Genomic DNA, 24,724 nt, shown 5'->3' on the forward strand with positions numbered 1-24,724 from the left:
TATTAGCTCTTCCTTCTAATCATAATTTAATTTATTTTATTTAAATATTCCCCTCAAATTTATATAGTTAGAATGGTTGATTTTATCTCCTTTGATTTTTTTTCCTTTTTTGGGCAAAGCAATCAGTGTTATGTGATTTGCCCATAGTCACATAGCTAATAAAGGACAAGTTAGTATTTGAACTCAGATCCTCCTGCCTGCTGGGACAATTGTTTATACACTATACTACCTAATTGCCTCTCCTTTTATTCTATTTAACCTATGTTTTGTCAAAAACAAACAAACAAACAAAAAAAACAAAACTCTACTCCTGTCAATGTTTCCACTTGCAGATTATTTTAGTAGGTGGTATTAGACATTAGTCTGAATTTAATGTTTGCCAAATTGATGTCTCTTTTTTCCTAAAAGATTTTGTTGGCCAGAAAATCTTTATTCTGGTTACTTGGATCTTTAGGTTTATTGAACACTAAGCTACTATGTTAATTTCTTTCAACCAGTTCCCAAGCAGTTTTTAATAATTCTGGTATTCCTAAGTGTTCTTTCTGGTTATATTCATTATTCCTCTTGACTTTTTTAACCTTTTGCTCTAGATGAATTTGGCTATTTTTTATAGTTCTTTATAGAAATTTCATGGTAATTTGATAGTATGACACTTAATAAAATATTAATTGATATAATATTATAATTTTATTAGTTGGAATAAACCAATTATGAGCATTTGATATATTTGTATCTATTAAACATTGTTTTATAGTTCTTATAACACTGTTTTATAATTTTTGTATATATTTTGATAGGTGAACTCAAATATTTTATATATTCTGTAGTTAATTTGAATAAAACTTATCTATTCTAGTTTTTTTGGTAACATAGAGAAAGGATAATTATTTATAAGGGTTTTAAAAAAGATCCTGATTATTTCTTGAAGTTATCATTTTAATTGATTAGAGTTCTTCGTATAGATAATCATCACCTGCAAAAAAGATTATTTAATTATTTACCTGCTATAATTTTTTAACTACTATATCTGCTTAATCCTTAGATTTCTCTTTCTTGTTATTGATGTAGGTAGCATTTCTAGAAAAATATTATATAATAGTGTTAATAACAGCTATGCTTATTTTATCCCTGATCCTATTTTAAAGGCCTGCAGCTTATGCTGATTCTTTTTTTCTTCAGGATTGGGGGAAAATTAAATTTTTATTTATAAGACACTGTAAAACAGAAAATTCCATATAGAAATAAGAATCCTATTGAGGATAGAGGTTTTATACAATATGTGCAGAGTTCAAACTGTTTAAGTATGCTTGAGTGCTACATTAAAAATCATATTTAAAAAAAAAGATCTTTGTGGAGACACAGTAAGATAAAATTACACCAAGAACAAGGCATACAAGAATTGATGGTTTGAATATAAAATCTAAAAGTTAAAGGTCTCAGGTGTGCCATCTTGAATCTGGAAGGCATAGACATTTGAGGTAGATTCTAATACAATATTTTGATCTTCCTCTGTGGAAAAATATTTTTCAATTAAGCTTGAAGAAGACTTATGTACTATTTCATTTTCAGGGTATTGGAGTGCTTCATTTCTGTCTAGTCCTCCACATTCTTCAATTAGGATACAGTTTTTCAGTTTTATTTAGTTTTTCAGGAGCTAGAAAAATATTTGAAATTGCATCCAAAATAACAACTAGGACAATTTTGCTGTCTTTTGCAGACAAAAGATTGGTTAAAGTTTCCAGAATTTTATTTTGAACAAGATACACAATCTGTTCAATTATTCTATCATTTGTGTAGTTTATGATAATCCATCCATATAGCATCTTTTTTGTGACTCAGAGTCTCTTTTTGGCAGAATTCCAGCCAAGTATGGAACTAATCCATGATTTTTAACTTGCTGTATTTGATCCTGATGGCCAGCTGTGATGTTTGAAATTGTCCACGAAATCTCCTTCTGGATATTGGTTTTGTAGTAAATAAAAAATGTTAGCAAAGATTCTTGAACTAGCAAATCTCTTGAAGTTATGACAATCAGAGTTTTTTAATCTGTCCCAATAATAATATTTCTTATATCCTGTAAGGAAGGAGATGCTATCGACAATTTATGAGATCCTAGAAGTTTCACTAACTATGGGACAACTCCAGTTTCCACCACCACTTCAGTCAAGTCATTTGAGCCATCTGTGAGGTAGGAAATGACCTAACAGATAGATATGTTAGAATTTCTTTATTACCATGAGGCAAAAGGTGAACTAAAGAATTTGGTCAATAGCTTCTCTTGGGAATAGGATTTTTGGGATGACAAAGATTTGAAAATGACTAGATAAGATTTGCACCATGCAAAGTTTCTGTAGGCTGAACCATCATCTGCAATGTTTCCCAAGACCCACATTGTCTATTCACTGATGTGAGACTAGGGAGAAACTAACAGAACAATGAATACAGGCATAGTCCCTCTGCATCTACCATAGTCTTGCTTTAGTCTGATGTCTCAGAAGTAACATTTGTTGGTAAGTTTGTTGTTAATCAGATTAAACTGAGTAACATTATACTTTGTCCTGCCCAAGAAGTCTATAAATTTTGGAATCATGACAGCATCAATTATTTGAACAGGGAGGTAGGGAAGTGCCATCAATGATAGCCTGAAGTTGAAGTTCCAAATTATTACTATTCATACATTTGACAATTTCTTCAACAGACTAGTGGCCTTGGTTATTTCAATTTTCTTGCAGAAGACAGAGGGAAAGTAGTATCATCAGGAAACATTACTGATAATTCTTTTAAGCATCTGGTCATTTTTCTTAGCTTTTCTCAGTTCTATATTCACTTCAATTCACGATCCTTATTCCTGTGCTTTTTCTTTGTTTTTTTTTTTCCAACCTACTAAGCTTGGGTGCTGGTGAGTGAACATTTTCATTGGTGGACTTGGCTGTCTTTAACAGGGAGAAAAGCAAGGAAGGAGGTTGCTAGAGATTGCATAGTCCTTTAGGGGATGAAGTTGCTGCTTAGTCAAGGTTAAGAATGTGTTTAATTCTTTATTTTAGAGAGCTACTATTTACCATGTAAAGACAAAGTCCATTTATTTCTAGTTTTCTTTTTAATAAAAAACATACAGGAGTGTTATATTTTGCTAAGAGTTTGAAAGTGTGATTCCAATAGCTTTTGTTATTAATGTTATTAATGAAGTCTATAATATTGAATCAACTTTGCAGTCAATGAGTTTAACATGGTTATAGTTAGAAGCATTTTAATGTATTACTATAACTTCTTTACCAACATTTTGTTTACATTTTAATTTCAATATTAATTAAGGATATTGGTTTATTTATATCATGGAAGGAATTTGAAGTTTTCACTTATTTTCCTATTTTAACAATTTATGTAATATTGGAATTGTTTTCTTTGATGATTTGATAAAATTTACTTATACATTTATTTGGTCCTAGGCTTTTTGTTTTTGGGAGATCATTTATGACTTGTTCATTTCTGCCCCATTTTCCATGGACATTATTTTTTCCTTTTTTTTTTTTTTTGTTAACCTGAGCATTTTATATTTTTGTAAATGTTTTGTTTAAATTATTAGCTTTTGGCATATAATTGGACAAAGTAGTGTCTCATAGTACCCTCTTCATTTGTTGTGAATTTTTCCTTTTTATTTTTGATACTGGTAATTTGATATTCCTCTTTCTTTTGAAAATTAAATCAGATTTTAATTCTTTCCCTCCAAAAATGTCTAGTTTTATCTATTGATCTATTTTTTCAGTTTTGTTAAATTTCTTTGATTTTTAGAATTTCTACTTAAACAACTGTAACTTCTAATAAAACTTTAAAAGTTATTAGCTTTTTATGTTTCTATTTCAGTTCTATGCACAATGTATTGATCTGATCTTTCTATGTTTTGTCAATGAAAATGTTTAGAGCTATAGTATTTCCTCAATATTTGCTTTGATTGTATCACAAATTTTTGGCATGTTGTTTTGTTATCATTTTCTTTAATGGAATTTTGCATTGTTTCTATGACTTGTTCCTTAACTCATCAATTCTTTCAAATTAAATTATTTCTATTTATCCAATTAATTCTAATCCTTTCTTTAATATTTCATGATTTCTCATGAAATCAATGAGTTCTGTTTGCTATATTTAAATTTTCATACAATTTATAACTTCCATCTTTTTTTCTAAGCTACTTATTTTCTTTAAAATTCTTTCTTTTCTTTCTTCTCAAGTTCTTATTTCACTTATGCTTTCATCAAAAACAAAAACAACAAAAAAAAACTTCTTAGTTTATTTTTTTCCCTGGATACTCTTGTGATCCTAGTGGCCAAGTCAGTTTTTAGCTCAGAGGATCTGCTTGTACTTTTGAAGTTATTATCTGCCCTGCATTTGTCCCTTGGGAATATCTTGACCCATCATATTTTTTCATAGTGTTCAATATCTTCTTTTCTTTATTTATATCTCCAGTTTCAGTTCCTGTTTTGGGTTTTTGTGCTAGGTATACATCCTCCTGTGCTCTTTAATGGGATAGTTATGCCATTTTTGGTTCTGAATTTGATCCTTTGGGCTCCTTTCATGGAATATTTGTATTCAGAATGCTATGGTAGTCAGCCTCCCCTTCACTTCTAGGCTCAGAGTGTTGAAGTCTGAAGGGATCGCTGGTGTATCTTAGATCAGATTGTTATAGCATTACAGCTCCTTGGAATATTGTAGTCAGAGAAACTATGGAGTATGAGGTAAGAGAGGTCAGAATGCTGTAGGTTTTCCATAACTCTCAGGTTTCTCATCCTTCAAGATCTTCTATTTACTAGTATTGTATTCTGCAGACTTCAGGGCTCTTTGAAGCATCTTGAGTCTGAATGGAATTTCTAGCATCATGGGTTGTCCTATTTAGGGCTATGTTTGCATCATGTCCCCAAATCTGTGGCCAGAACAGTTGGAAGAATAGATATTTTCTTTATTGGGTTTCTCTGTACATTGACTCTGTTTTTTTCCCCTCTGCTTTTTTTTTTTTTTTTTTTTTTTACAACTTCCCCTTACAGTATTTTAGGCTTCAAGTGTATCCTGAAGCAACTTTGGTCTGCTGTTTGTCAGGCTTCTGGTTTATTTATCTTCACTCATGCTGGCTTCCCTAATGGACTGGCCTCTCAGTATTCTGTCTATTTTGTGAATGGTTATGGACTGGGTAAAGAATCTTATTGTAGTTTCACTTTGCATGTATTAATTATGAATTGTTTGATGATATGATGAATGATATTTTTATGCTTTTCTGGAGGATATGAGGAGACCTGAGTTCCTCTGTGACTTTTCTTTTGGTCATCTTCACCAGAATTCTACCAAATTGATTTATTACTTTGACCTTCTTTAATGTCTAGAATAGTTTTTTGGTTGTATTTAATACATTTAATAGATAACTATGGAATTGAACTAAATGTACTGGGGCATATTCCTGGCCTTTCAAGGTAAAGATGTTTTATACTAATGCTCTTTTTGAGCTCAGTACTCAGTACTCACTACCTGCCAATCCCATCCCACTTTTTGTTCTGTGTCATTGTATACCTACTCGGTGCTAGGAACAGATACCCTCCACTCCATCCTCATCTTTGCTTAATGAAATATTGACTTGCCTTTAAAATTCAATTCAGGTGCCATTTCTTCCATGAGGCACATTCCCTGATCCCTCCAGCTAGTGATGATGTCCCCTTTCTTGAATTTTAAAAGGCTTTTCTGTTTGACTTTTATTATGTATTTATATTCTAACTTAAATGAATCATTATTTACTGTTTTATTTTCTTCATAGATTATAAATTACTTAAGGCCAGCGTATTTATCATGTTTCATCTTTGTTTTTCCAGTACCTTTTTTATTGGCAAAATTCTTCGTATCACCAAAAAGACCCTTAAATAGAGGGAAGTGATTCCATAGAATAAGTCAAAATTGAGAGGGGAAGAAAGAGAATTCCTTGGGAGGTAGTGGAGGTGGAAAGGAGTCCCTAGGAATGGAAATCAATAGACCAGTGCTGGAATGAGTAAAAGACTGATAATGATAGATAGAAATAGCCTGGAAAATTCAGGGATATCTCTATTTGTTGCTCATCAACTCCAGTCTATAAGGCAGATTTGGACTAGACAGAGAAAAGAGATCTAGAATAATAATTGGACTGATTTGATGTTAGAGAGGTCAATTGCATCTTTCAATCAATTATTTTTTCAGTATTTTACTGGACAGTATTAATCTGAATAGACCAGGAGTCTGAACCACTATGATATTACTTGACTTCACAAAAAAGTCATTTATTCATTTATCTATTTATTCAATTATCACTTATTATATATCTCTTATTCCGGTTTGTTGGAACTCTGTCTTCCCAGAAATCAGCTGGAGTCAGGATAATCAAAAGTCTTTATTCTTGGACTTTTGCTGTCACGCTCAAGGGATTAGATCTAGCAATCTCCACATCTCCTTCTTCTCTCTCCACCTCCAGGAGAATGCCTCAATTTCCTCCTCCTACTCCACCCACTCATGTCACTTCCCCTTCTTTGTCACACCCACCAATCCAGCCAGCACAGAATAGTTGGGGAGGGTCATCCTTCAAACATGTTAATAGAGAATTGTCCAATTGGCAATTAGTCTCACGTGCTCCATTATCCAAGTGCATTTGCTTAGTGCTAACCTGTTCTCTGTTTCTATTGAAAGGGAAGAGTGTTTGGATGACGAACCATCTCATTGCATCTCATCAGTATCTTTAGTTGCTTCTGCTTCTCTGATTGGATGACTTTAATAGAGGTCTCAAAATGCCAACCATCTCTTCACCAGCTATTTTGTTTGGTTTCAACTCCATCATTATCTCTTCATCTTGCTCTTGTGCTGGGTACCCTCTTATATTCTCTGTCTTCTGCTTTTCAGGTTTTTTTTTGTGTACTGTTTCCCCCAATTAGATTAAAAGCTCCTTGAGAGCAGAAAGTTTCTTTTTCTTATTTGTATCTCTAGCATTTATCAAAGTGCTAGGTACATAGTAGCCACTTAATATTTATCACATCAAATCATAAGAACTAGATCAGACATCAGAAAACCAAAGACCTATTTAAACTCTTCTATATAATCTTGAATCAATAGTTTTAGTACTCTGAGTCTGTTTTCTCTTTGTGATATGGGGATAAAGTCTTAGTCTTTATTTCATAAAGGCTTGGGAAGATGATGCATATAAAGTACTTTGCAAATAACTGACATTTCTGTAAGACTTTCTGTTCAGAAAATTACTTTACAGACATTATCTCACCTAAGTCTCATAAGAGCTCTTTGAATGAAGTGCTACAAGCATTATTTTTATGTTACAGATGGGGAAACTGAGAGAGGAAAGGATTAAATGGCTTCCTTAGGGTCATATTTGTAGTGAGTATTTGAGAACACAGGCTCTCCTGACTATATCCACCAGGCCACATGGACCTTTTTATAAATTTGAACATACTTGATATGACAGAGTAGTGATGTTTTGTAGGGACAACAGAAATCCATGGCTCATAGGATGAGTGGGAGAGTCATGGAAATAAAAGTGCTTGGTTTAGTTCAGTACTGTATTGATATCAGCACCAAGATATTGGTCTAAATACAGATCTTCAAGTACCATGCTTCTAAATTGAGAAAACTTTGAAAAAAAATTCTACCCCAGGTATTACTTCTCTGGATTCCTGAGCTCCCTGGTCTGTGCATTCTTTCCATTGGTACAAAAACATTGGTACAAAATCTCTACTATCTCATCTATCCCATTCTTGTTTAGATCTTTCTGTAATTCTTCCATTGAGAATTCTCTCAAAGTCCCAGAGGCTTTTGCTGGTTTTTTGTTTGTTTGTTTGTTTTATTAATTATCCTGTAGCATTCAACTGTCCATCTGTCATCCTTCACTCTTCCTATATAACATGAATACTTCTTATATGTATCCTGAGAAAGTTATTCTTGTTATAGTCCCCTCCTTCTCTAACTTCCCTATATTTAATTAGCTTATTTTAATTAATTCTTTTTATATTTATTCTTGGGTGTGACTCATTTTTTATAAAAGTGAAGAAGATTGAAAAATACATATGTACAGACGAGAGAGAGAGGGGGGAGAGAAAAACAGACAGAGAGACAGATGCAGAGACTGAGAGACAGAGAAAGAGTGAACATGGGGATGGGCAAAGAGACAGAGACAGAGAGGCAAAGAACACAAGAATAGTTGTGTATTCATGAAGTGTGTGGTCTAGTAAACGACAGTGAGTCAGGATGAATCAGATCTCCAAATCCAAAGTGAGAGAGATTAGGCTAAATGAGCAATTTCTTTCATATTTCATTGGGGGGCGGGGCAGAAGGTGTATAGGAATAAGAACCTCATCATTATCCAAACACAACACTAACATGAAGGGGTGAAATAATTTATCGTTAAATTACAGGCTGACCTATTCAGCATTGTAATTTTAATGTAAGACTAACCTTTGAAAATAGATGGAGTGATATCAATTATTAAGGAGAAGACATTCATCAGCTAGATGGTGTCTATTAGTAATTTTCTGCCTGAATAGTTATCTCACGGAGTACAGTTGCTGCTGCCTCTGAGCTGAGGGAAAATGAAGGGCCCAGTTACCCTTTCCTGACTTGTACGGCTGTTTTAATCAGCTTCTCTGCTGTCAAATGAAATGAAGAGGCTGAAATATTATCCAGTGTGCTGTATCGCTGTATACTCACAACTCCTGACTGCAACACTAGGCATTACCTCAGTTTGGGGACTGAGAATGAATAGCTTGCTTTGAATCCATCAGCTAAAACAGTATTTATTTAGCAGCTACCCTTTACCTGTCTCTATGCAAAACTATGAAGGCACCTTTTCTTGTTCCCAAATACCCCCAATTTATCTGGGAAGACAAAATTGATGCCTATGAAACAAATGGAGAACAAGACTTAAAGATACTAGAGTGTGCATCCAAAGTCCTAAATGTTTGAAAATGGGAGAGAGTAGAATGGTATGGAGTCATAAGTACTGGGCAATGTGATGCAGGAAAAGAAGAATGGATTTGGGGGTAGTAGACTGTGTTTGAATCCTGGCTCTGCCACTTAATTATGGCACATTACTTCCGCTAGTTGGGTTTCCTCTAGATCTTCAGTTTTCTCATATGTAAAGTGAGGGATTTGGACTGGGATGTTTTCTATAGTCTTAGTTTTATTACATTTTAAGGTCTTGTCGAAATCTAACATTCTTTCTTCTAAGGTCTCTAACATTCTGTGATTCCAATTGGAGAAAGCTCCAGGTGTAACCAAAGTTACATCCTGTAAAATGAACTAAGCATTCTCACCAGATCTCTATTTGAAGGTATCACTCACATTCCATTCAGGCTGACTATTGCTGCTCTTAGAATAAGTTTTCAATCTCTGTCTCTCTGTGTCTGTCTCTGTGTCTCTCTGTGTGTCTCTGTGTGTCTCTGTCTCTGTCTCTGTCTCTTTCTCTCTGTGTTGTGTTTGTGTCTGTCTCCTCCCTCTCTCCCTCCCTTCTTTTTTCTTTTCCATTTTTTCTCTTCCCCTGTATCTATCTCTATCCAGTGGTCCGTTTTCTCTGTGATGTCACACTCACCCAGATGCATCTAGCCAGTTAGCTAGAGAAGCCATTAGACATATTTGAGTTTGTCTTTTTAAGGTGCTTTTTCTCTGGCGATATTCAGACTTTCTGATACCTAGTATCCTAACTGACTTGAAGTAAGAAAATTCTTTTCAAATGCTGTTCTACTCAGGTAATTTACTTGATATTCTTCAGGTCCTCTTGGGGATTCTATGTAACTACAAAGGGGCTATATGGAATTAAGATACCTGGAAATAAGAATATCTGGAATTCTTCTGGTTGCTATGAAAATCAGCTTGAGGCAAGACTCACTAGGACTGAGAATTAGTAAACTACCTAACTGCCTTTGTTATACATTCATTTCTTTGTTATACATTTTATGCCATCAATAAAATCACAAGTTTCTTTTCAAGATGAATTTTTAGGAAATGCTCATTGGATAATGCTCTTTGAATAATGCCAGGAGCCTAAATTATCAATAACCTTTCAATGTGATATGCTCAACACATCCTCTGAATTTTCAGCTTTTAGCCCAATATGGATTAAATTTTCACATTGCATTCTCAACACTTGCCAAGAAGTTTAAAAGCCAGATTCTGGAAATCCCAGAACTAATGTATTTTGGCAAAAACATTGACAATAACTAAGCAATGCCCCTCAAATATAACAATAACACCTTATCATTGTATAGGATTTTAAACTTTTGAAAGTGTATCCTCCTGTGGTGATTTTCACAACAAACCTAAGAATTGTCAACCCATTTGACAGATGAAGAAACTGAGACATAGTGAAGACAATAAAACACATTTCATGGAATGTTGAGGTTTAAAAGCTATTTTCCTAACAACTTTGTGAGGTAGATAGTTTTACTATTCACATTTTATAAATGAAGAAAACAAGATTCAAAGAAGGAAAATGACTTGTTCATGTACATAAAACTAAAAAGTACCTAAGAGTTTGTACCTTCTGACTCCAAGTCATGTACCTTTCCTACTACTCTATGCTGTATCTACTACTCTATCTATCAGCACCAGGTTCTTTTCATTATGATACATGTTCCCTATAGTGCTAGCCATCCATACTTTAAATAACCATAATTTTTCTTGGGGAAATATGGCCATGGCTTCCTATCTTAGGGCAAAATAACAGTGCTGCACAATGATCCTTATGCACTTCAGTTCACAACTTCTTCGCTCAATAAGTGGTGTCTATGCTTCCAAACATTAGGTAAGAGATGGAGCAAAAACATGAAATAACCACAGGTTTTGAGAAATGATAGTGAAAAGAATGTTAAAAGAAAAAAAAAAGACCAATTAAACAGGAAACAAAGAATATAGAGAAGAAAAAGAATAAGAGATTATAATATAGGGGAAAATAACTATAATAACTGTGAATCTGAAAGAGACAAATGCTCACAAAATGGAAGAATTTAGAGGACAAGATTAGAAAAAAATTTAACAATATGCTGCTTAAAAGAAACACATTTAAAACATAAATACTCAGAGAAGTAAAATAAGGGATTGGAGTAAAATTTGACTTATCTGATCACAAAAAAAAATCACATCAGCAATTATGAATTCAGACAAGGCAATAGCAAAAATAGACTTAAAGAGCTAGAAGGAAATATTTTGCTGTAAGATAAAATAGACAACAAATTGGTTTCAATATCTAATGCATAGATACATCAAATGCTATGGTTTCTAAATTAAAAAAAAAAGATTTTAAGAGGAAAGTTCAAAAAGATATTGAAACAATAAATAGATAACAATCTATAATACTGAGGGACCTCAGTTTACACATCAGTCCTATATCAAACCAATAAAATTAACAAGAAATATGTGAAAGACAGGAATATAATTTAAAAATAATAGATATTCTATACCTCTGGAAAAAAATTGAAAGAAAATAAAAAAGAGAATACATATGTCCAGCTATGTATGGCACTTTTGCAAAAATTGATCATGTCTTAGGATATAAAAACTTTACATATAAATGATGAAAATTAGAAATAACATCTTTTCTTGATCATAAAGTAATAAATTATATTAAATAAGGTTCCAATGGGGGAAAACCTATTAAAATCAATCATACAAACAAAATCATTCAAACATAACAAATACAAAAGAATTATGGGGTCAAAGAATAAATAATAAGAACTGAAGTTTTTAAAAAGTAATGAATACAATGAGACAAAATGCCAAAAATTTTGGGATGCAGCCAAAGCCCTTAAGAGAAAATTTATATCCCTAAATATATTTTAATTGATAAAAAGAGAAAGGATATATCAGTGATTTCAAAATTTAACTCAAAGTCCTGAAAACCAATTAAAAAACTAATTAAGCACCAAAATATAAATTCTTAAAATTAGGGAAGAAATTTACAAAATTGAAAAAAACTATTTTTCAATTAATAAATAAAACTAATAGCTGTCATTTTGAAAAAAAAAGACAACATGGAGAAGCTACTAACTAATTTAATTTAAAAGAAGGAAGAGAAGACCCAGTACTAGTGTCAGAAATGAAAAAGAATTCACAATAACAAAAGAAAAACAATATTAATAGAAATTGTTTTTCTCAACTCAATGCCAATTAAACCAACCATTCAATGAAATAAAAACATATTTGCAATAATATAAAATAATCTAATGAACAGAATGAGAAATAGAGAACTTAAACAATAGATTTTCAGAGGAAGATATGAAATGAATTTCTAAAGAAGAAATTCCAGGACCAGATCAAATGACAAGTGAATTCTATTCATAAAGCAATTAATTCTAACATTACATAAATTGTTTGTAAAAATAGTAAAAGGTGGGATCCTGTTAAATTCATTCTCTGATATATATGGTTTTGATATACCAGGGAGAGTAAAAACAGAAAAAGAAAACTATAAAAACTAATATCCCTAATGAACATAGATGCAAATTATTTTAAATAAAATGTTAATAAAGAGATTAAAACAATATCATGCAAAGGTTATGCACTATGCTTATATTGGCTTCATACCAACAATGTAAAGTTGGCTTAGTATTAAGAAAACCACAAATACAATTCACTATATTAGTAATAACAATTACAAAAGTCCTATTGATTATATCAATAAATGCAAGAAAAGCTTTTGGCTAACTAACTACTACATGAACTTCTTTCAAAAATGCTTTAAGGCATAGGGATAAATGAACATTTTCTTAAAATGATCAATAATATATCTCTAAAACGAAGAGCTGCCATTGTATGTGAAAGATACACAACTATAATCCTTTCTAATAAATACAGAGAGATGCAAAAAAGAGTATCTAAGAGGAAGTCACTATTTCTAGTTAACATTGTACTAGAAATGCTGCAAAAGCAGCGACAAGAAAAAATTGAGATAATAATGATAGGTAAAGAAGAAACATTATCATCTTTTTTTTTGCAGATGATATGGTGATTCAATTAAAGAACCTTAATGATTCAATTAAAAATTATTTGAAACAGTAACTTCAACAAACTTGCAGGATATAAAATAATCCATACAGATAATCAGCATTTTTATATAATACCAATAAAACACATAAAAAAGATGTAGAAAGAGAAATCCCTATTTAATGCAGTATAAGATACTTGGAATTTACCTTCCAAGATACACACAAGAACTACATAAAGACAGCTCCAATTTTATTTTTCATAGAAACAATTAAGTCATTGAGAAAATAGGAATTGCTCATGGGTAAAATGAGCCAATATATAAAAATGACAATAAAATCAAATTGATTTGCTTATTCAATGTCATGCTAACCAAAGGATTATTTTATAAAAGAAAAAGTAAGAATATAATTCATATGTATATATATATGAATATATATGTATATATGTATGAATGTATATATATGAATATAATTCATAATTTCATATGAAAAATAGTTCAAATATCAAGAGAAATAATGAAGACATGAGAATGAAGGTTGCTTGATAGTGTTAGATTTCAAAGTATATAACAAAGCAATAAATATCAAAACAATTTTTAACTGGTTCAAAAATAGAAAAACCAACAAATGGAACAAATTAGATATATGATATACAGAAACAAATGTGTCTAGTATCCTACTATTTAATAGACAAACACCCCAGCTACTGTGATAAGGACTCACTATTTGACAAAAACTACTATGAAAATTGTATGGGAAGATGGAAAAATTTAAAGTTAGATCAACATCTCACATGATATAAAAGATAAGCTTCAAATGGGAATTGATCTAGGTGTTAAAAGTCATATCATAAACAAATTAAAGAAACATGGGGAAAAAAAAACAATCTTGTCAGATCTGTTGATTCATGACTATGAATGAAATCACAAAAGATAAAGTGGATAATTTTGATTATGTAAAATTAAAAAAAAGTTGTAAAAACAAATCCAATCAAGATAATATTAAAAGGGAAATAATCAACTTGGAAAAATCTTTCCCCCAAATTTCTCTTATAAAAATGCCATTTATAAGATAAATTGATTCAAATTTATAAGAATAAGAACCACTATACTATTGTTGAATGGTTTAAGGATACAAATAAGTAGTTCTCAAAAGAAGAAAAATAGGCTATCAATGACAATATGAAAAAAAAAAAACCCTTCTAATTACTACGTAGAGAAATGCAAATTAAAGCAATTCTTATATTTTATTTTCAGACCATCAGATTAATACAGTTGATAAAATAGGAAAGCAATAAGTGTTGTAGAGGTTGTAGGAAAACAGACACACTTGTGGACTGTTTTTGAACCTGTGAATGGGCCACCATTCTGGAGAACAATTTGAAACAATGATAAATATAGTACTAAGTAGTTCATGCCCTTTGATCCAGTTAGACACTTATGAGCCTATGTACAAAAGAGATCAAAGAAGGAAGAGGGGGTCCTATGTGTACAAAAATATTTATAGTAGCTCTTTTTATGCAGCAAAAACTTAGAAACTGAAGAAATGCTATTAGTTGAGGATTTATTAAATAAATTGTGGAATATAATATGATGATAAGCTATTTTGCTTTAAGAAATGAATAGATAACTTCAAGGATGTGCAGAAAGTCATATGAATGTGAACTGATGCAAAATGAAATAAAAAAAAACAGAAAATAATTTGTACTATAACATTAATATTATATAAATGACCAGCTGTGAAAACAGATTGATGAGGAATGAAATGAAATAACAATTTGTACAATGAAGTAAACACTGTAAAAACAACTTTGAAAGCTTTAAGAACTATGATCAATTCAATGACCATCCATGATCACAAAGGCCTGATGATCATACATTCCATCCATGACAGAAAGGTGATGGATTTAGGGGGCAGAATGTTACACACACACACATACACACACACACACACACACACATTTGTGTACATTTGTGTACAGACACTGGGGGAATTTGTTTTGTTTGACTCTGCTTATTTGTTACAAGGAATTAGTTTTCTTTTTTCTTCTTTTTCTTAATGGAGGGGAGTAGGAAGGAGAGAAAATATATTTTTGTTAATTAAAAAATTAGAGATGGGAGTGGAATGTTTCATAGGCTTTTAGATGAGGTCACTATATTATTAGTTTTACTTAATTGATTTACTTTGTTACAAGAGACCTCTCACTAAGTGGGGCTAGTCTGTAAATGTTTGTAATGTAAAAACAAAGCACAACAATGAAATTTAAAAAAAGAGAAACTGACCCAATGAAGGCATTCAAGATTTTTCTTCTTCCTTAAGTTTTCCAAAACTGTAGTTGTTTTAGTTCTTTTCAGCCTTTCTGAATCTGCTGTTCCACAACATTTAAGTGTTACAAGACACAAGAGCAGCTTAATTAAGAAACAGACTTTTAAAATGCAATTTAGAGTTCATCAAAACTTCCCAGCAGGCCAAGCTGCAGGTTGTTTCCTTCAGATTTTCTCTTTTTCTGTTTCTCTTATTCTTTCTGTTTCTGTTTTCTCTCCCTCTCTGCCTCTTTTTCTCCTCCTCTTCCTCCTCCTCTTCCTTCTTTTTCTCCTTCTTCTTCTCTTTTTCCTCTTCTTCATTCTATTCCTCCATCTCCTCCTCCTTCCCTTTTTCTTTCCCCTTCCTCTTCCTTTTCTTCTTCTTCTTCTTGTTCTTCTTTTTCTCCTCTTTCTTCTCCTCCTTCTTCTCCTTCTTCCTTTTTTCTTTTCCTCCTTTCCCCATAAGGAGGAAAACATTTTTCATTCTCTTCTCTGTCTTTCTCTTTCCTGATATCTTTCTTCTTCTCTCTGTTTTTGTATCTCTCCCCAATGTATGTAGGCGTTTTCTCTTTTAGTAAAATGAAATTAGTCACACTCTCCTTCTCTGTCTCTCTCTGTCTCTCTGTCTCTCTCTCTCTCTCTCTCTCTCTCTCTCTCTCTCTCTCTCTCTCTCTCTGTCTCTCTCTCTTCCTATCCTCCCTCCCCCTTTGTATCTATTTTCTTCATATCTCCCCATCCAAATCCCTTTCTCTTTCTTCCCTCTTTCTCTCCCTCTTTTTCTGTCTCTGTTTATCTTTCTCTTTCTTCATCTCTCTTGCTCTCTTCATCTCTACTTTTCCCAGCATCTCTCTTTCTTTCACTACCTTTCCCTCTCTCTCCCTTTTCCCTTCTCTCTTTTTCTCTATGTTACTCTCTTTCTCTTACACACACACACACACACACACACACACACACACACACACACACACATACACACACACAGACACATCTGTCTCACATCTGCCTTCAAATATATGTTACATATATACAAGTTTTAGATTAAGAAAATCTTTGTGATCCCTTCTAGCCTCATGATCCTGTGAAATTGCATGTTGGTGCATGTTGTTGATGAAATTTTCTTCCCAAGTGCTGCCCTCCCTTTTACTTCCTGGGTGTTGTCCTCCCTATTTCTTTTAGATTGGCCCTTATCATATACCTCTAAGGAGTATAAAGGAAGACATGATGACAAATCCCATGGTGATTTGTCCAGCCTGGGCCATGGAGCGAAACAAAGAATGATGATGCATTACAAGGCCTGCAAATGTTCCTTCCCTGTAATGACATAAATATTAGATTTTGCTGAAAAATGGCATGTGCGCAGTGGAGCCATTAAGAATCCTCACAGAAGCGGGGAAGCCAAATGACCTGCTAACATTCTCTTAATAAAGTGTGGTTTCCACTGACAGCCCCTAGGAAGAAACCTTACTGGACAGAGTCTTGCCCACATATTGATGTGTTTATATGGTGGACAAACACTCTGGTTTTGCTGAATAGTTCATGCAGTTTAGACCTTCACGCTCACTGATAGAGGTGAACTGGATTCTTATTCATTGCAGTGAGCAAAACAGTCAAATGATTCTACAAATTTTATTTTTTTAATCTTAATAAGAACTTACATGTTCCCTATATTTTAAAGTTCTCAAAGTGTTTCTTTTTATAATAGCACTTGGAGGTTGGTAGTACAAATAGCTCTGCCTTACAAATGAGGAAACTGAGGATCTCTGACTTTAAGTGACTTTCTCAAGATGACACAGTAAATAGAAGATTCAAGATTTAGCACTCTTATGCTCACTGAGTTTCTTGTACCAACTGCCACAGTTTCCAAGTTAAAGGAGAGAGGTTACATGACTTGCCTAAAGTGACATACGTAGGAAGTATCAGAGCTGAAATTTAAACCCAGGTTCTCTGACTTTCTATCCTGAGCTTTTCCCCCCTGAAACAAACAAGCAAACTGAAAAAAAATAGTGTTATCTTCAGTTCTTTCCCCTCAGCTAGTATTTGCCAGTCTCTTTGAAAAGCAATCTGGGACAGAGAAACAGCTATTTTCCCAGATCTTGAGCTACCCGGTTAGGGAGAAATGGTGCAAAATGCCCATTTCTTGTTTTTCAGCTCTGACAATTACAGAATGATTGAGTATACTATATCATCTAATCTTTCTGTATTTTTTGCACCACAAAATAACTATTCCTAGCAAATCACCAATTTGTTGTTATCATGATTTAGACCAAAAAATACCCACTGATTAAGCTCTTACTGTAAGCTCAGGAGCCCAACATTGCAGGAGCCACAAAGACAAATGAGATCTGATGATATCAAAGCCTTTATAGTCTAGGGGGAGAGGTGAGACACACACAAATAGATGACTATAGTAGGAATATAATTCATAAGATCAAGGATTTAGAGCTAGAAGGGACTTTTTGGTTTTACAAATGAGTAAACTGAGTCTCAGAGTAGTGATTTGTCCAAGGTCACAAAAGTAGTAAATTGTAGCATTGGAAAATTAGACCTTGGTCTAGAAATTATAATAGCCTTGTTGCTGGACTTGTCTTGAGTTTCTCTCTACTCTAGTCTATAGCTTTCTGCTTGATTTTCCTAAAATATTGATCTGACCATGGCATTATTCCATTCAATAAATTACAGGATCAAATATAAAATTCTCTATTTGGTTTTAAAAGCCCTTTACATCATGACTTCTTTTATTTTCCTAGTCTTCTTATACCTTATTGCCCCCATTCCTAATTCTCCTCCACTCTCAAGTACTCCAAATGATGGAATAAAATTGGCCACCTTACCTTTCCTCCTACCAATGCTCCATCTATTGGTTCCAGGAATTTTTGGTGACTGCTCACTTGTACCTGGAATTCTCTTTCTTCTCATTTCTTTTTCTTGGCTTCCTGCAAGTTCCAGTCAAAATCCCACCTTTATCAAGAAACTGTTTCTGATCACCTCCATTTTGCAGATGAATAAACTGAGGCCCAGGAAAATCAATAGATTTGCCTAAGTAACACAGGTAGTATTCATCAGAGGTGACATTTGAACCCAGGACTTATAATTCAAGATTCAGTGCTCTTTACATTACACCACACTTCTTCTTAGGAGATATAAGATGGTATGAGAAGACAAGGGACTATTGGTCTGACCTTTAAGTTACGAACCCCTAACTTAACAGAACAGATTCCACAAATAATGAATACCAAGTGCTTGAGCTCCTTAAAGAAAGGACTATAGGAGCAAATTTTTTTTTAATGTGAGGGTGCTTTCTCTTAGGGGACTTAGAGGGCTCTTTTACTGCTTCTCACCTCCTCAGTGACTATATTGTTTTTATAAATCCATCAAGGGCTTTTTAGACCAGGGATGAAAAATGGATTAGCTGCTATCTGTCAGCGCTGAGTGTGAATGATCAAATGTGTCTTACCAAAGCTGAAGGTTGTGGGAGGGTGGCAAATGCACATTTGCAAAGGTAGCAATTCCTTACCGACAGAACTGCAGCTTTAAAGAAAGCAAGACCCAACCCAGGGTTCAACTTGCTTATCTTTTGTTCGCCCTCCTTCAACTTTGGTCCAAGCCCAGACTGTTTTTACTACTATGCCCCCTTTATTAGCAGCCCATTCTTGGCTATATGATCTTGGATAAGTCACTTCACAACTTGAGAATTTTTTTCTTCATCTATAAGAAAGGGAGAATGATACCATTGTACCTGACCTATTTACTTAGCTATAAATAGATAGAGCATAGGGAGGCTCATAGAAGAAAATGATGATGATGAAAAATCACATCCTTGTTTGACCATGCTTGGGCCCAGGGCCTCTGAAGAGTGAGATGTCAAAATTTTTACTTTGACTTCCTGCTCTCTGCCTCCATTCTACCTTCCAAATATTCACTTCTAGGACTAGGGACAGTAATCACATCAAAATGGCAATTCCTGAAAAGGACATACCTCAATCTATTATTTAATGACTGCAGTCACTTTTCCTGTGACTTATCTGACAAAAATACTCTATCTCACCTACCAATCCATTACATGTGTTGCCTTCATCTATTAGCCATAATCAATTAGCATTTGAAGTGCCTATGTGCTAGGAATTACTTTAGGAACCGGTGATGCAAAAAATTAAACAATTCTTGCTCTCAGGGAACTTACATTCTAGCATGGGAGAGCTATATATGCATATATATATATATATATGCTGAATAAACATTTATAAAAGAACCAACAAAGCATGAAATGTTTTGTTATACACAAACAAGATACATCTTATTGCTTCTTGTGCTCACGTACAAGAAGAGCTTGAGTAAGCAATAAATCCTGAAGAGAGGTTACTTTGTAAGCTTCTAGAAGGCAGGATCTTTTTTGCTTTTTGTATTTGCATTCTTAATTCATAGTTTTAAATACTTTGCAATTCATTCATTCTGGTAGAAGGTATATGGTCCTCTGGCTGTTATTCTCTTGTGGGAAGAAACATTTCTAAGCCCAGGGAAGAAGTATGCCTTGGGAGTATCTCAGAACTAAGAATTCCTTTCAATTTGTATTCTTGCTTGCCTGACCCTTTTTCAGTTCCCTGAGCGTTTAATTCTCATGGTGAATCCCATGCCCCCCAGCCCAAGTCTCAAGGGAAATCTGGTTGAGACCAAAAGCTTGGGCCCAGGAAATCTAATGCCTCTGGCCATTGAATCACAAGAATCTTGTAATCATAGAATCCTAGAACTAGAAGTTGCCTTAAAAATACCCCTTCCAATATTTTCACTTTTGGTTAGAAAAACTGAAGATCAAAGAGGTAGGTATCTTGTTTACATTCATGCTTCTTTTCAATGAATAGCAGAGTCCAGATTTAAGGTCATGTTTCTAATTAGTGCCAATGTGCCATCTTTCCTTTCCTCTTGAAAATGAAGAAAACTGAAGTTGATGGGGAAAAAAAACCTTCTTGCAAGTCAGGACTATTTCTATTCTCCAAGAAGGGGAAACTATTTGAAGAGAAGACTGAAATGCAGGAAGTAGACAGTTGAAGACATACCAGGATTTCATGAGACTTAGTGGACACTGTCCTGTCCACTAAGTCTCATGAAATCCTGGTATATCTTCAGCTCAACAGCTTCCAGACAATTTCTTGAATATCCATTTCCTATGTACATGAAGCATTTTAAACCTGTCTCCCCTTCATGGGGATTCCAAATACATGTCTGTTTCTGTAATTTTCCTTTTGCCTTTTGACCAGAATGGAGAGCACATCAGTGCTATAATTATTCTGCAGTTCTCTTTTTTTAAACTCTTTAAGCAGAGGTTTCTTTGATCCCCTGGTCCTGCCAGGAACCAATGAAGGCAGGGGTTTCCCCACTCCTGCAGACACTTCCATGTTAAGAATTTTTGAGTGCTATTTTCCATTTTTGTTTTATACTGGAGAGAGCTCAGTGAAAGCTGCAGAGTAAAGTAGTTCATGCATTTTAAGTAGCAAAGTATTCTAGAGATAAGGAGGGAACATTTGTTTACCTCAGGCAAACTAGAAAAACATCGGGTCCACAAGTAGTATAACTTAGCTCCAGAGAAGCCCTTTCTAAAGCCCAAATCTTTAAAATGCTTCATGCATGTAGAAAACAGATATTCAAAGAACTGTTTGCAAGCTGTTGAATTGAAGATATATCAAAAGTTTATTAGACTTAGGGGATAGAGCTGTAACTGCCCACTTCCTGTATTGCAGTCTTCTCTTCAAAATTTTCCTTCTTATAGAATGGAAAGAGTCCTAGCCTGGAAGGAAAGTTTTTTGTTTGTTTGTTTGTTTTTTTTTTTTTTAATTTTGTTTTGTTTTGTTTTGTTCCCCCTATTACCTTTCAGCTTGGACAAGTCCCATCTCTCCTGGCTTCAGTTTCCTTTACTTTTAAATTATATATCTGGACTAGATGATTTCTAAAGTCCTTCTTCTGACTCTGTGTTGGTGGCTATGTCAAGTATTACAGTTGCTTTCTCCCTTTTGAGATAGAAAGTTACAGAGAGCATCATGGCATCTTATCAAGGACTTTTCTTTTCATGTAGTGAATGCTTCAAGCTCTGAACATTTCCTTACTTCTCTCAGAATTCTGATCTCTGTTAGGCCTATTATGATCAATTTTAGCTAAAGTGTTAATGGCTGGTAATGGTTTCATGTGTGCCATGAAGGACTCTAGTGTATTCTAGAAGATTTTCTCACTTTCTCTTTGCACTTATCCAGGAAATGTGGGAAAATATATGGGTGCTATTCCCTGACTCATCCAGTCTCACATTGACACCCATTTGCCAACATTCCAGTTCATAATATTATGGTAAAAAGTTTTATTAAGAAGAGTAAAAGAAAACAGACTCTTGAGGGATAATCATTTAGGACAATTTAAAATTGTGAAAAATTCCTAGTCACAGTCTCAAATATGGAAGCTTCTTTGATGAAGTACTCCCCATCCCAAAAAGTCAAATTTTATACTACTTTCCTCTGCCAGGAAAAAGGGTTGTGGAGTAGCTTTCTCTCTTCCTCCTTTCTGTTTTCTCTTTTCTTTCTTTCTCTCATTTTCCTTCCTTTCTTGTCTTTCACACTTTATTCTTCTTCCTCCTCCTCCTTCCTTTTTGTCCTCCTTTCCCCCCCATTTCCTTCATCTTCCTCTTTTTCATTTTCTTCTGTCTTTCTCTTTCCTCATCTCTTTCTTTCTCTCTGTTTTTGTATCTCTCCCCAGTGTATGTAGGTGTTTTCCCATCCTCTTTTACTTTTAGTAAAATAATCATCCATACAATCTTTTTCTTCACCCTCTCTTTCCCTGACCCTTACGTTATTCTTCATGGCTCTCTCCTAGTTCTCCCAGGTTTCTCAAGGTAGGCAAAAATGAGTCTTGAGTCTTTAGGGTTTTCCAAAATTTTGGATCCATCTCCCTGTGTAGGATGAGCACAAAGATTCCAGATTCTTCCTCTCTCAGTGCTACATGCTCATCTCCTCAATTTTCTCTTCTATCTGCCAGACTACTTGTCTCAAGTACAATTACCAGCCTTATCTGCATCTGCCTTTGGGCAGATACTACTTATATATCTTAGGCATTCAAATGTGTGGGAAAGGAACCTCCCTTGTTATTTCTTCTTTCCTTTTTCTCCTACCTATCTATTCTGATTCCAGATGAGAACTGACTAGCAACAACAGACAGCAAATCTCAGGATACATGATTCTGTAAGTACACGGCTAAGGATGTTCTCATTGTGGTGAAGAATACCATACCTTTTCACTATGCAGGCACCAAGGAAACTGGCTCAGAGACTCCCCACAAACAGTCTTAGTGGCTGCTCTACTTCTTAACTTTATCCATCACTAAGTCATGTGCTAGGAGGGTATTACAGAGTGGTTATAAAAATGAACTATTCCTAGAAGAGCTTTGCAAATCTCAAAGTGGTATATAAATGCACTGATTTGCAAAGTTCTTTATATGTCAACTTGATCATTTTATCAACTCTATGAGGCGTTTTTACTATCCCCACTTTACATGATGAGAAAACTGAGGCAGTCAGAGGTAAAATATTTTCAAACTCAAGTCTTTCTGACTCCAAGTTTTTTTGTGGCTTAGTCATTTTTCAGTTGTGTCTGACTCTTCATGACCCTATTTGGGGTTTTCTTGGCAAAGATATTGCAGTGATTTTGCCATTTCCTTCTCCAGCTTATTTTTCAAATGTGGTAAACAGTTAAGTGACTTTCCCAGAGTCATACAGCTAGTAAGCATCTGAAGCCATATTTGAACTTAGGAAGATGAATCTTCCTGACTCCAGGCCCCAGATAGTATCCACTCTATCACCTAGCTATCTTATCTCCAAGAATTTGGCTCTATCTAATGCACCACAGAATATAGAATAGGAAGCTTGGATGTGGAATAGACCTTAGAATACAAAATGATAGAATGTGAAGAAGGAGGCTTTAGAGTAGTAGTGTTAAACAAATAGGAACAGATCCCTGCATATAGATATAGAAATGAATATATTTTTACTTATTTTTAAACATTTCCTAATTATATCTAATTTGATTCAGACTTCTCTGGGAAGTTCTATGAGTTTGACATCTCTGCTTTAGAGCATTAAATGTTAGAGATAGAAGGGACCTTAGTATATCAATGTTGAGAGAGTCCTCATGACATATAACATGAAAGTTCAAACTTGGAAGAGAGCTTACTTAGAACATAGAATGCTAGAGTTGGAAGGGATCTAAGATTATTAGATTAACTTTCCTCTCTTTCCTTCTCCTTTCCCTCTCTCTCTCCTTCTTCTCCTTCCAACTCCTTTTCTCTCTGTCTTTGTCTCTATCTATCTCTGTCTCTCAGCATTCTTTATCTTTCTCTCTTGATAGAGGATGCCGATTTTCCTATGGGTATATATAAGAACAAATGAATATGGTGGAATACTGGGTAGAATATCACGTCTGGAGTAAGGAAGGCTCATCTTCCTGAGTCCAAATCTGGGTTCATATACTTATTAGATGTGTGACCTTAGACAAGTCATTTAATCATGTTTGCCTAAATTTCCTCAGCTGTAAAATGAATTGAAGAAGTAAATGGAAAACTGCTTCAGTATCTTGGCCAAGAAGCCCCTCCATGGGATAATGAAGAGTTGCACAGAACTGAATATGGCTGAACAACAACCAAATATACAGGAATATTGTGAAACTCAAATGAAATAATGGCTATGAAATTATTTTTACCTATAACTGTGGGCTATTATTATTATTATTAAACTGCCAGTCACCAGGATTCCAGTCTAGTGATGAGTCTTCTATTGTATTTCTGTTGAGCTCAAGCAATTTTTATCAAGCAACACGTGACTGTGTTGATAAAAATATAGCAACTGAGGTGGAGAATAAGAGTGGGAATATTTCCACACACTTTTAAGTTTGATTTATATTATTAACACTTTTCTAAATCTAAACAATCAAAAGAACAATAAGCCAAGGCTTTAATTATAGCACTTACTAATTTTTTTTCCAAATTTTATTTAACATTTCCCCAGTCATACCAAAATGTGTGGGATACAGCCAAAGCAGTAATAAAGGGAAGTTTTATATCTCTAGAAGCCTACTTGCATAAAATAGAGAAAGAAAGGGTCAACAAATTGGGCTTACAACTAAAATTGCTAGAAAAGGAACAAGTTAAAAACCCCCAGACAAACACGAAACTTGAAATTCTAAAAATAAAAGGTAAGATTAATAAAATTGAAAGTAAAAAAAAAAAAACTATTGAATTAATTAATAAAACTAAGAGTTGGTTCTATGAAAAAAACCAACAAAATAGACAAACCCTTAGTAAATCTGATTAAAAAAGGAAAGAGAAAAAGCAAATTGTTAGTCTTGAAAATGAAAAGGGAGAACTCACCGCTAATGAAGAGGAAATTAGAACAATAGTTAGGAGCTACTTTGC

The 24,724-nt window shown here is 33.9% G+C and overlaps 1 pseudogene; it reads right to left on the reverse strand.

Annotated features, from left to right (window-relative positions):
• Window positions 1-1,420: 1,420 nt before the first annotated feature.
• Window positions 1,421-7,621, reverse strand: LOC141552872 (importin subunit alpha-1-like; annotated as a pseudogene).
• Between the last annotated feature and the right edge of the window lie 17,103 nt (window positions 7,622-24,724).

Source organism: Sminthopsis crassicaudata, chromosome 2 (assembly GCF_048593235.1).
Source record: "Sminthopsis crassicaudata isolate SCR6 chromosome 2, ASM4859323v1, whole genome shotgun sequence".
Lineage (NCBI taxonomy): Eukaryota > Metazoa > Chordata > Mammalia > Dasyuromorphia > Dasyuridae > Sminthopsis > Sminthopsis crassicaudata.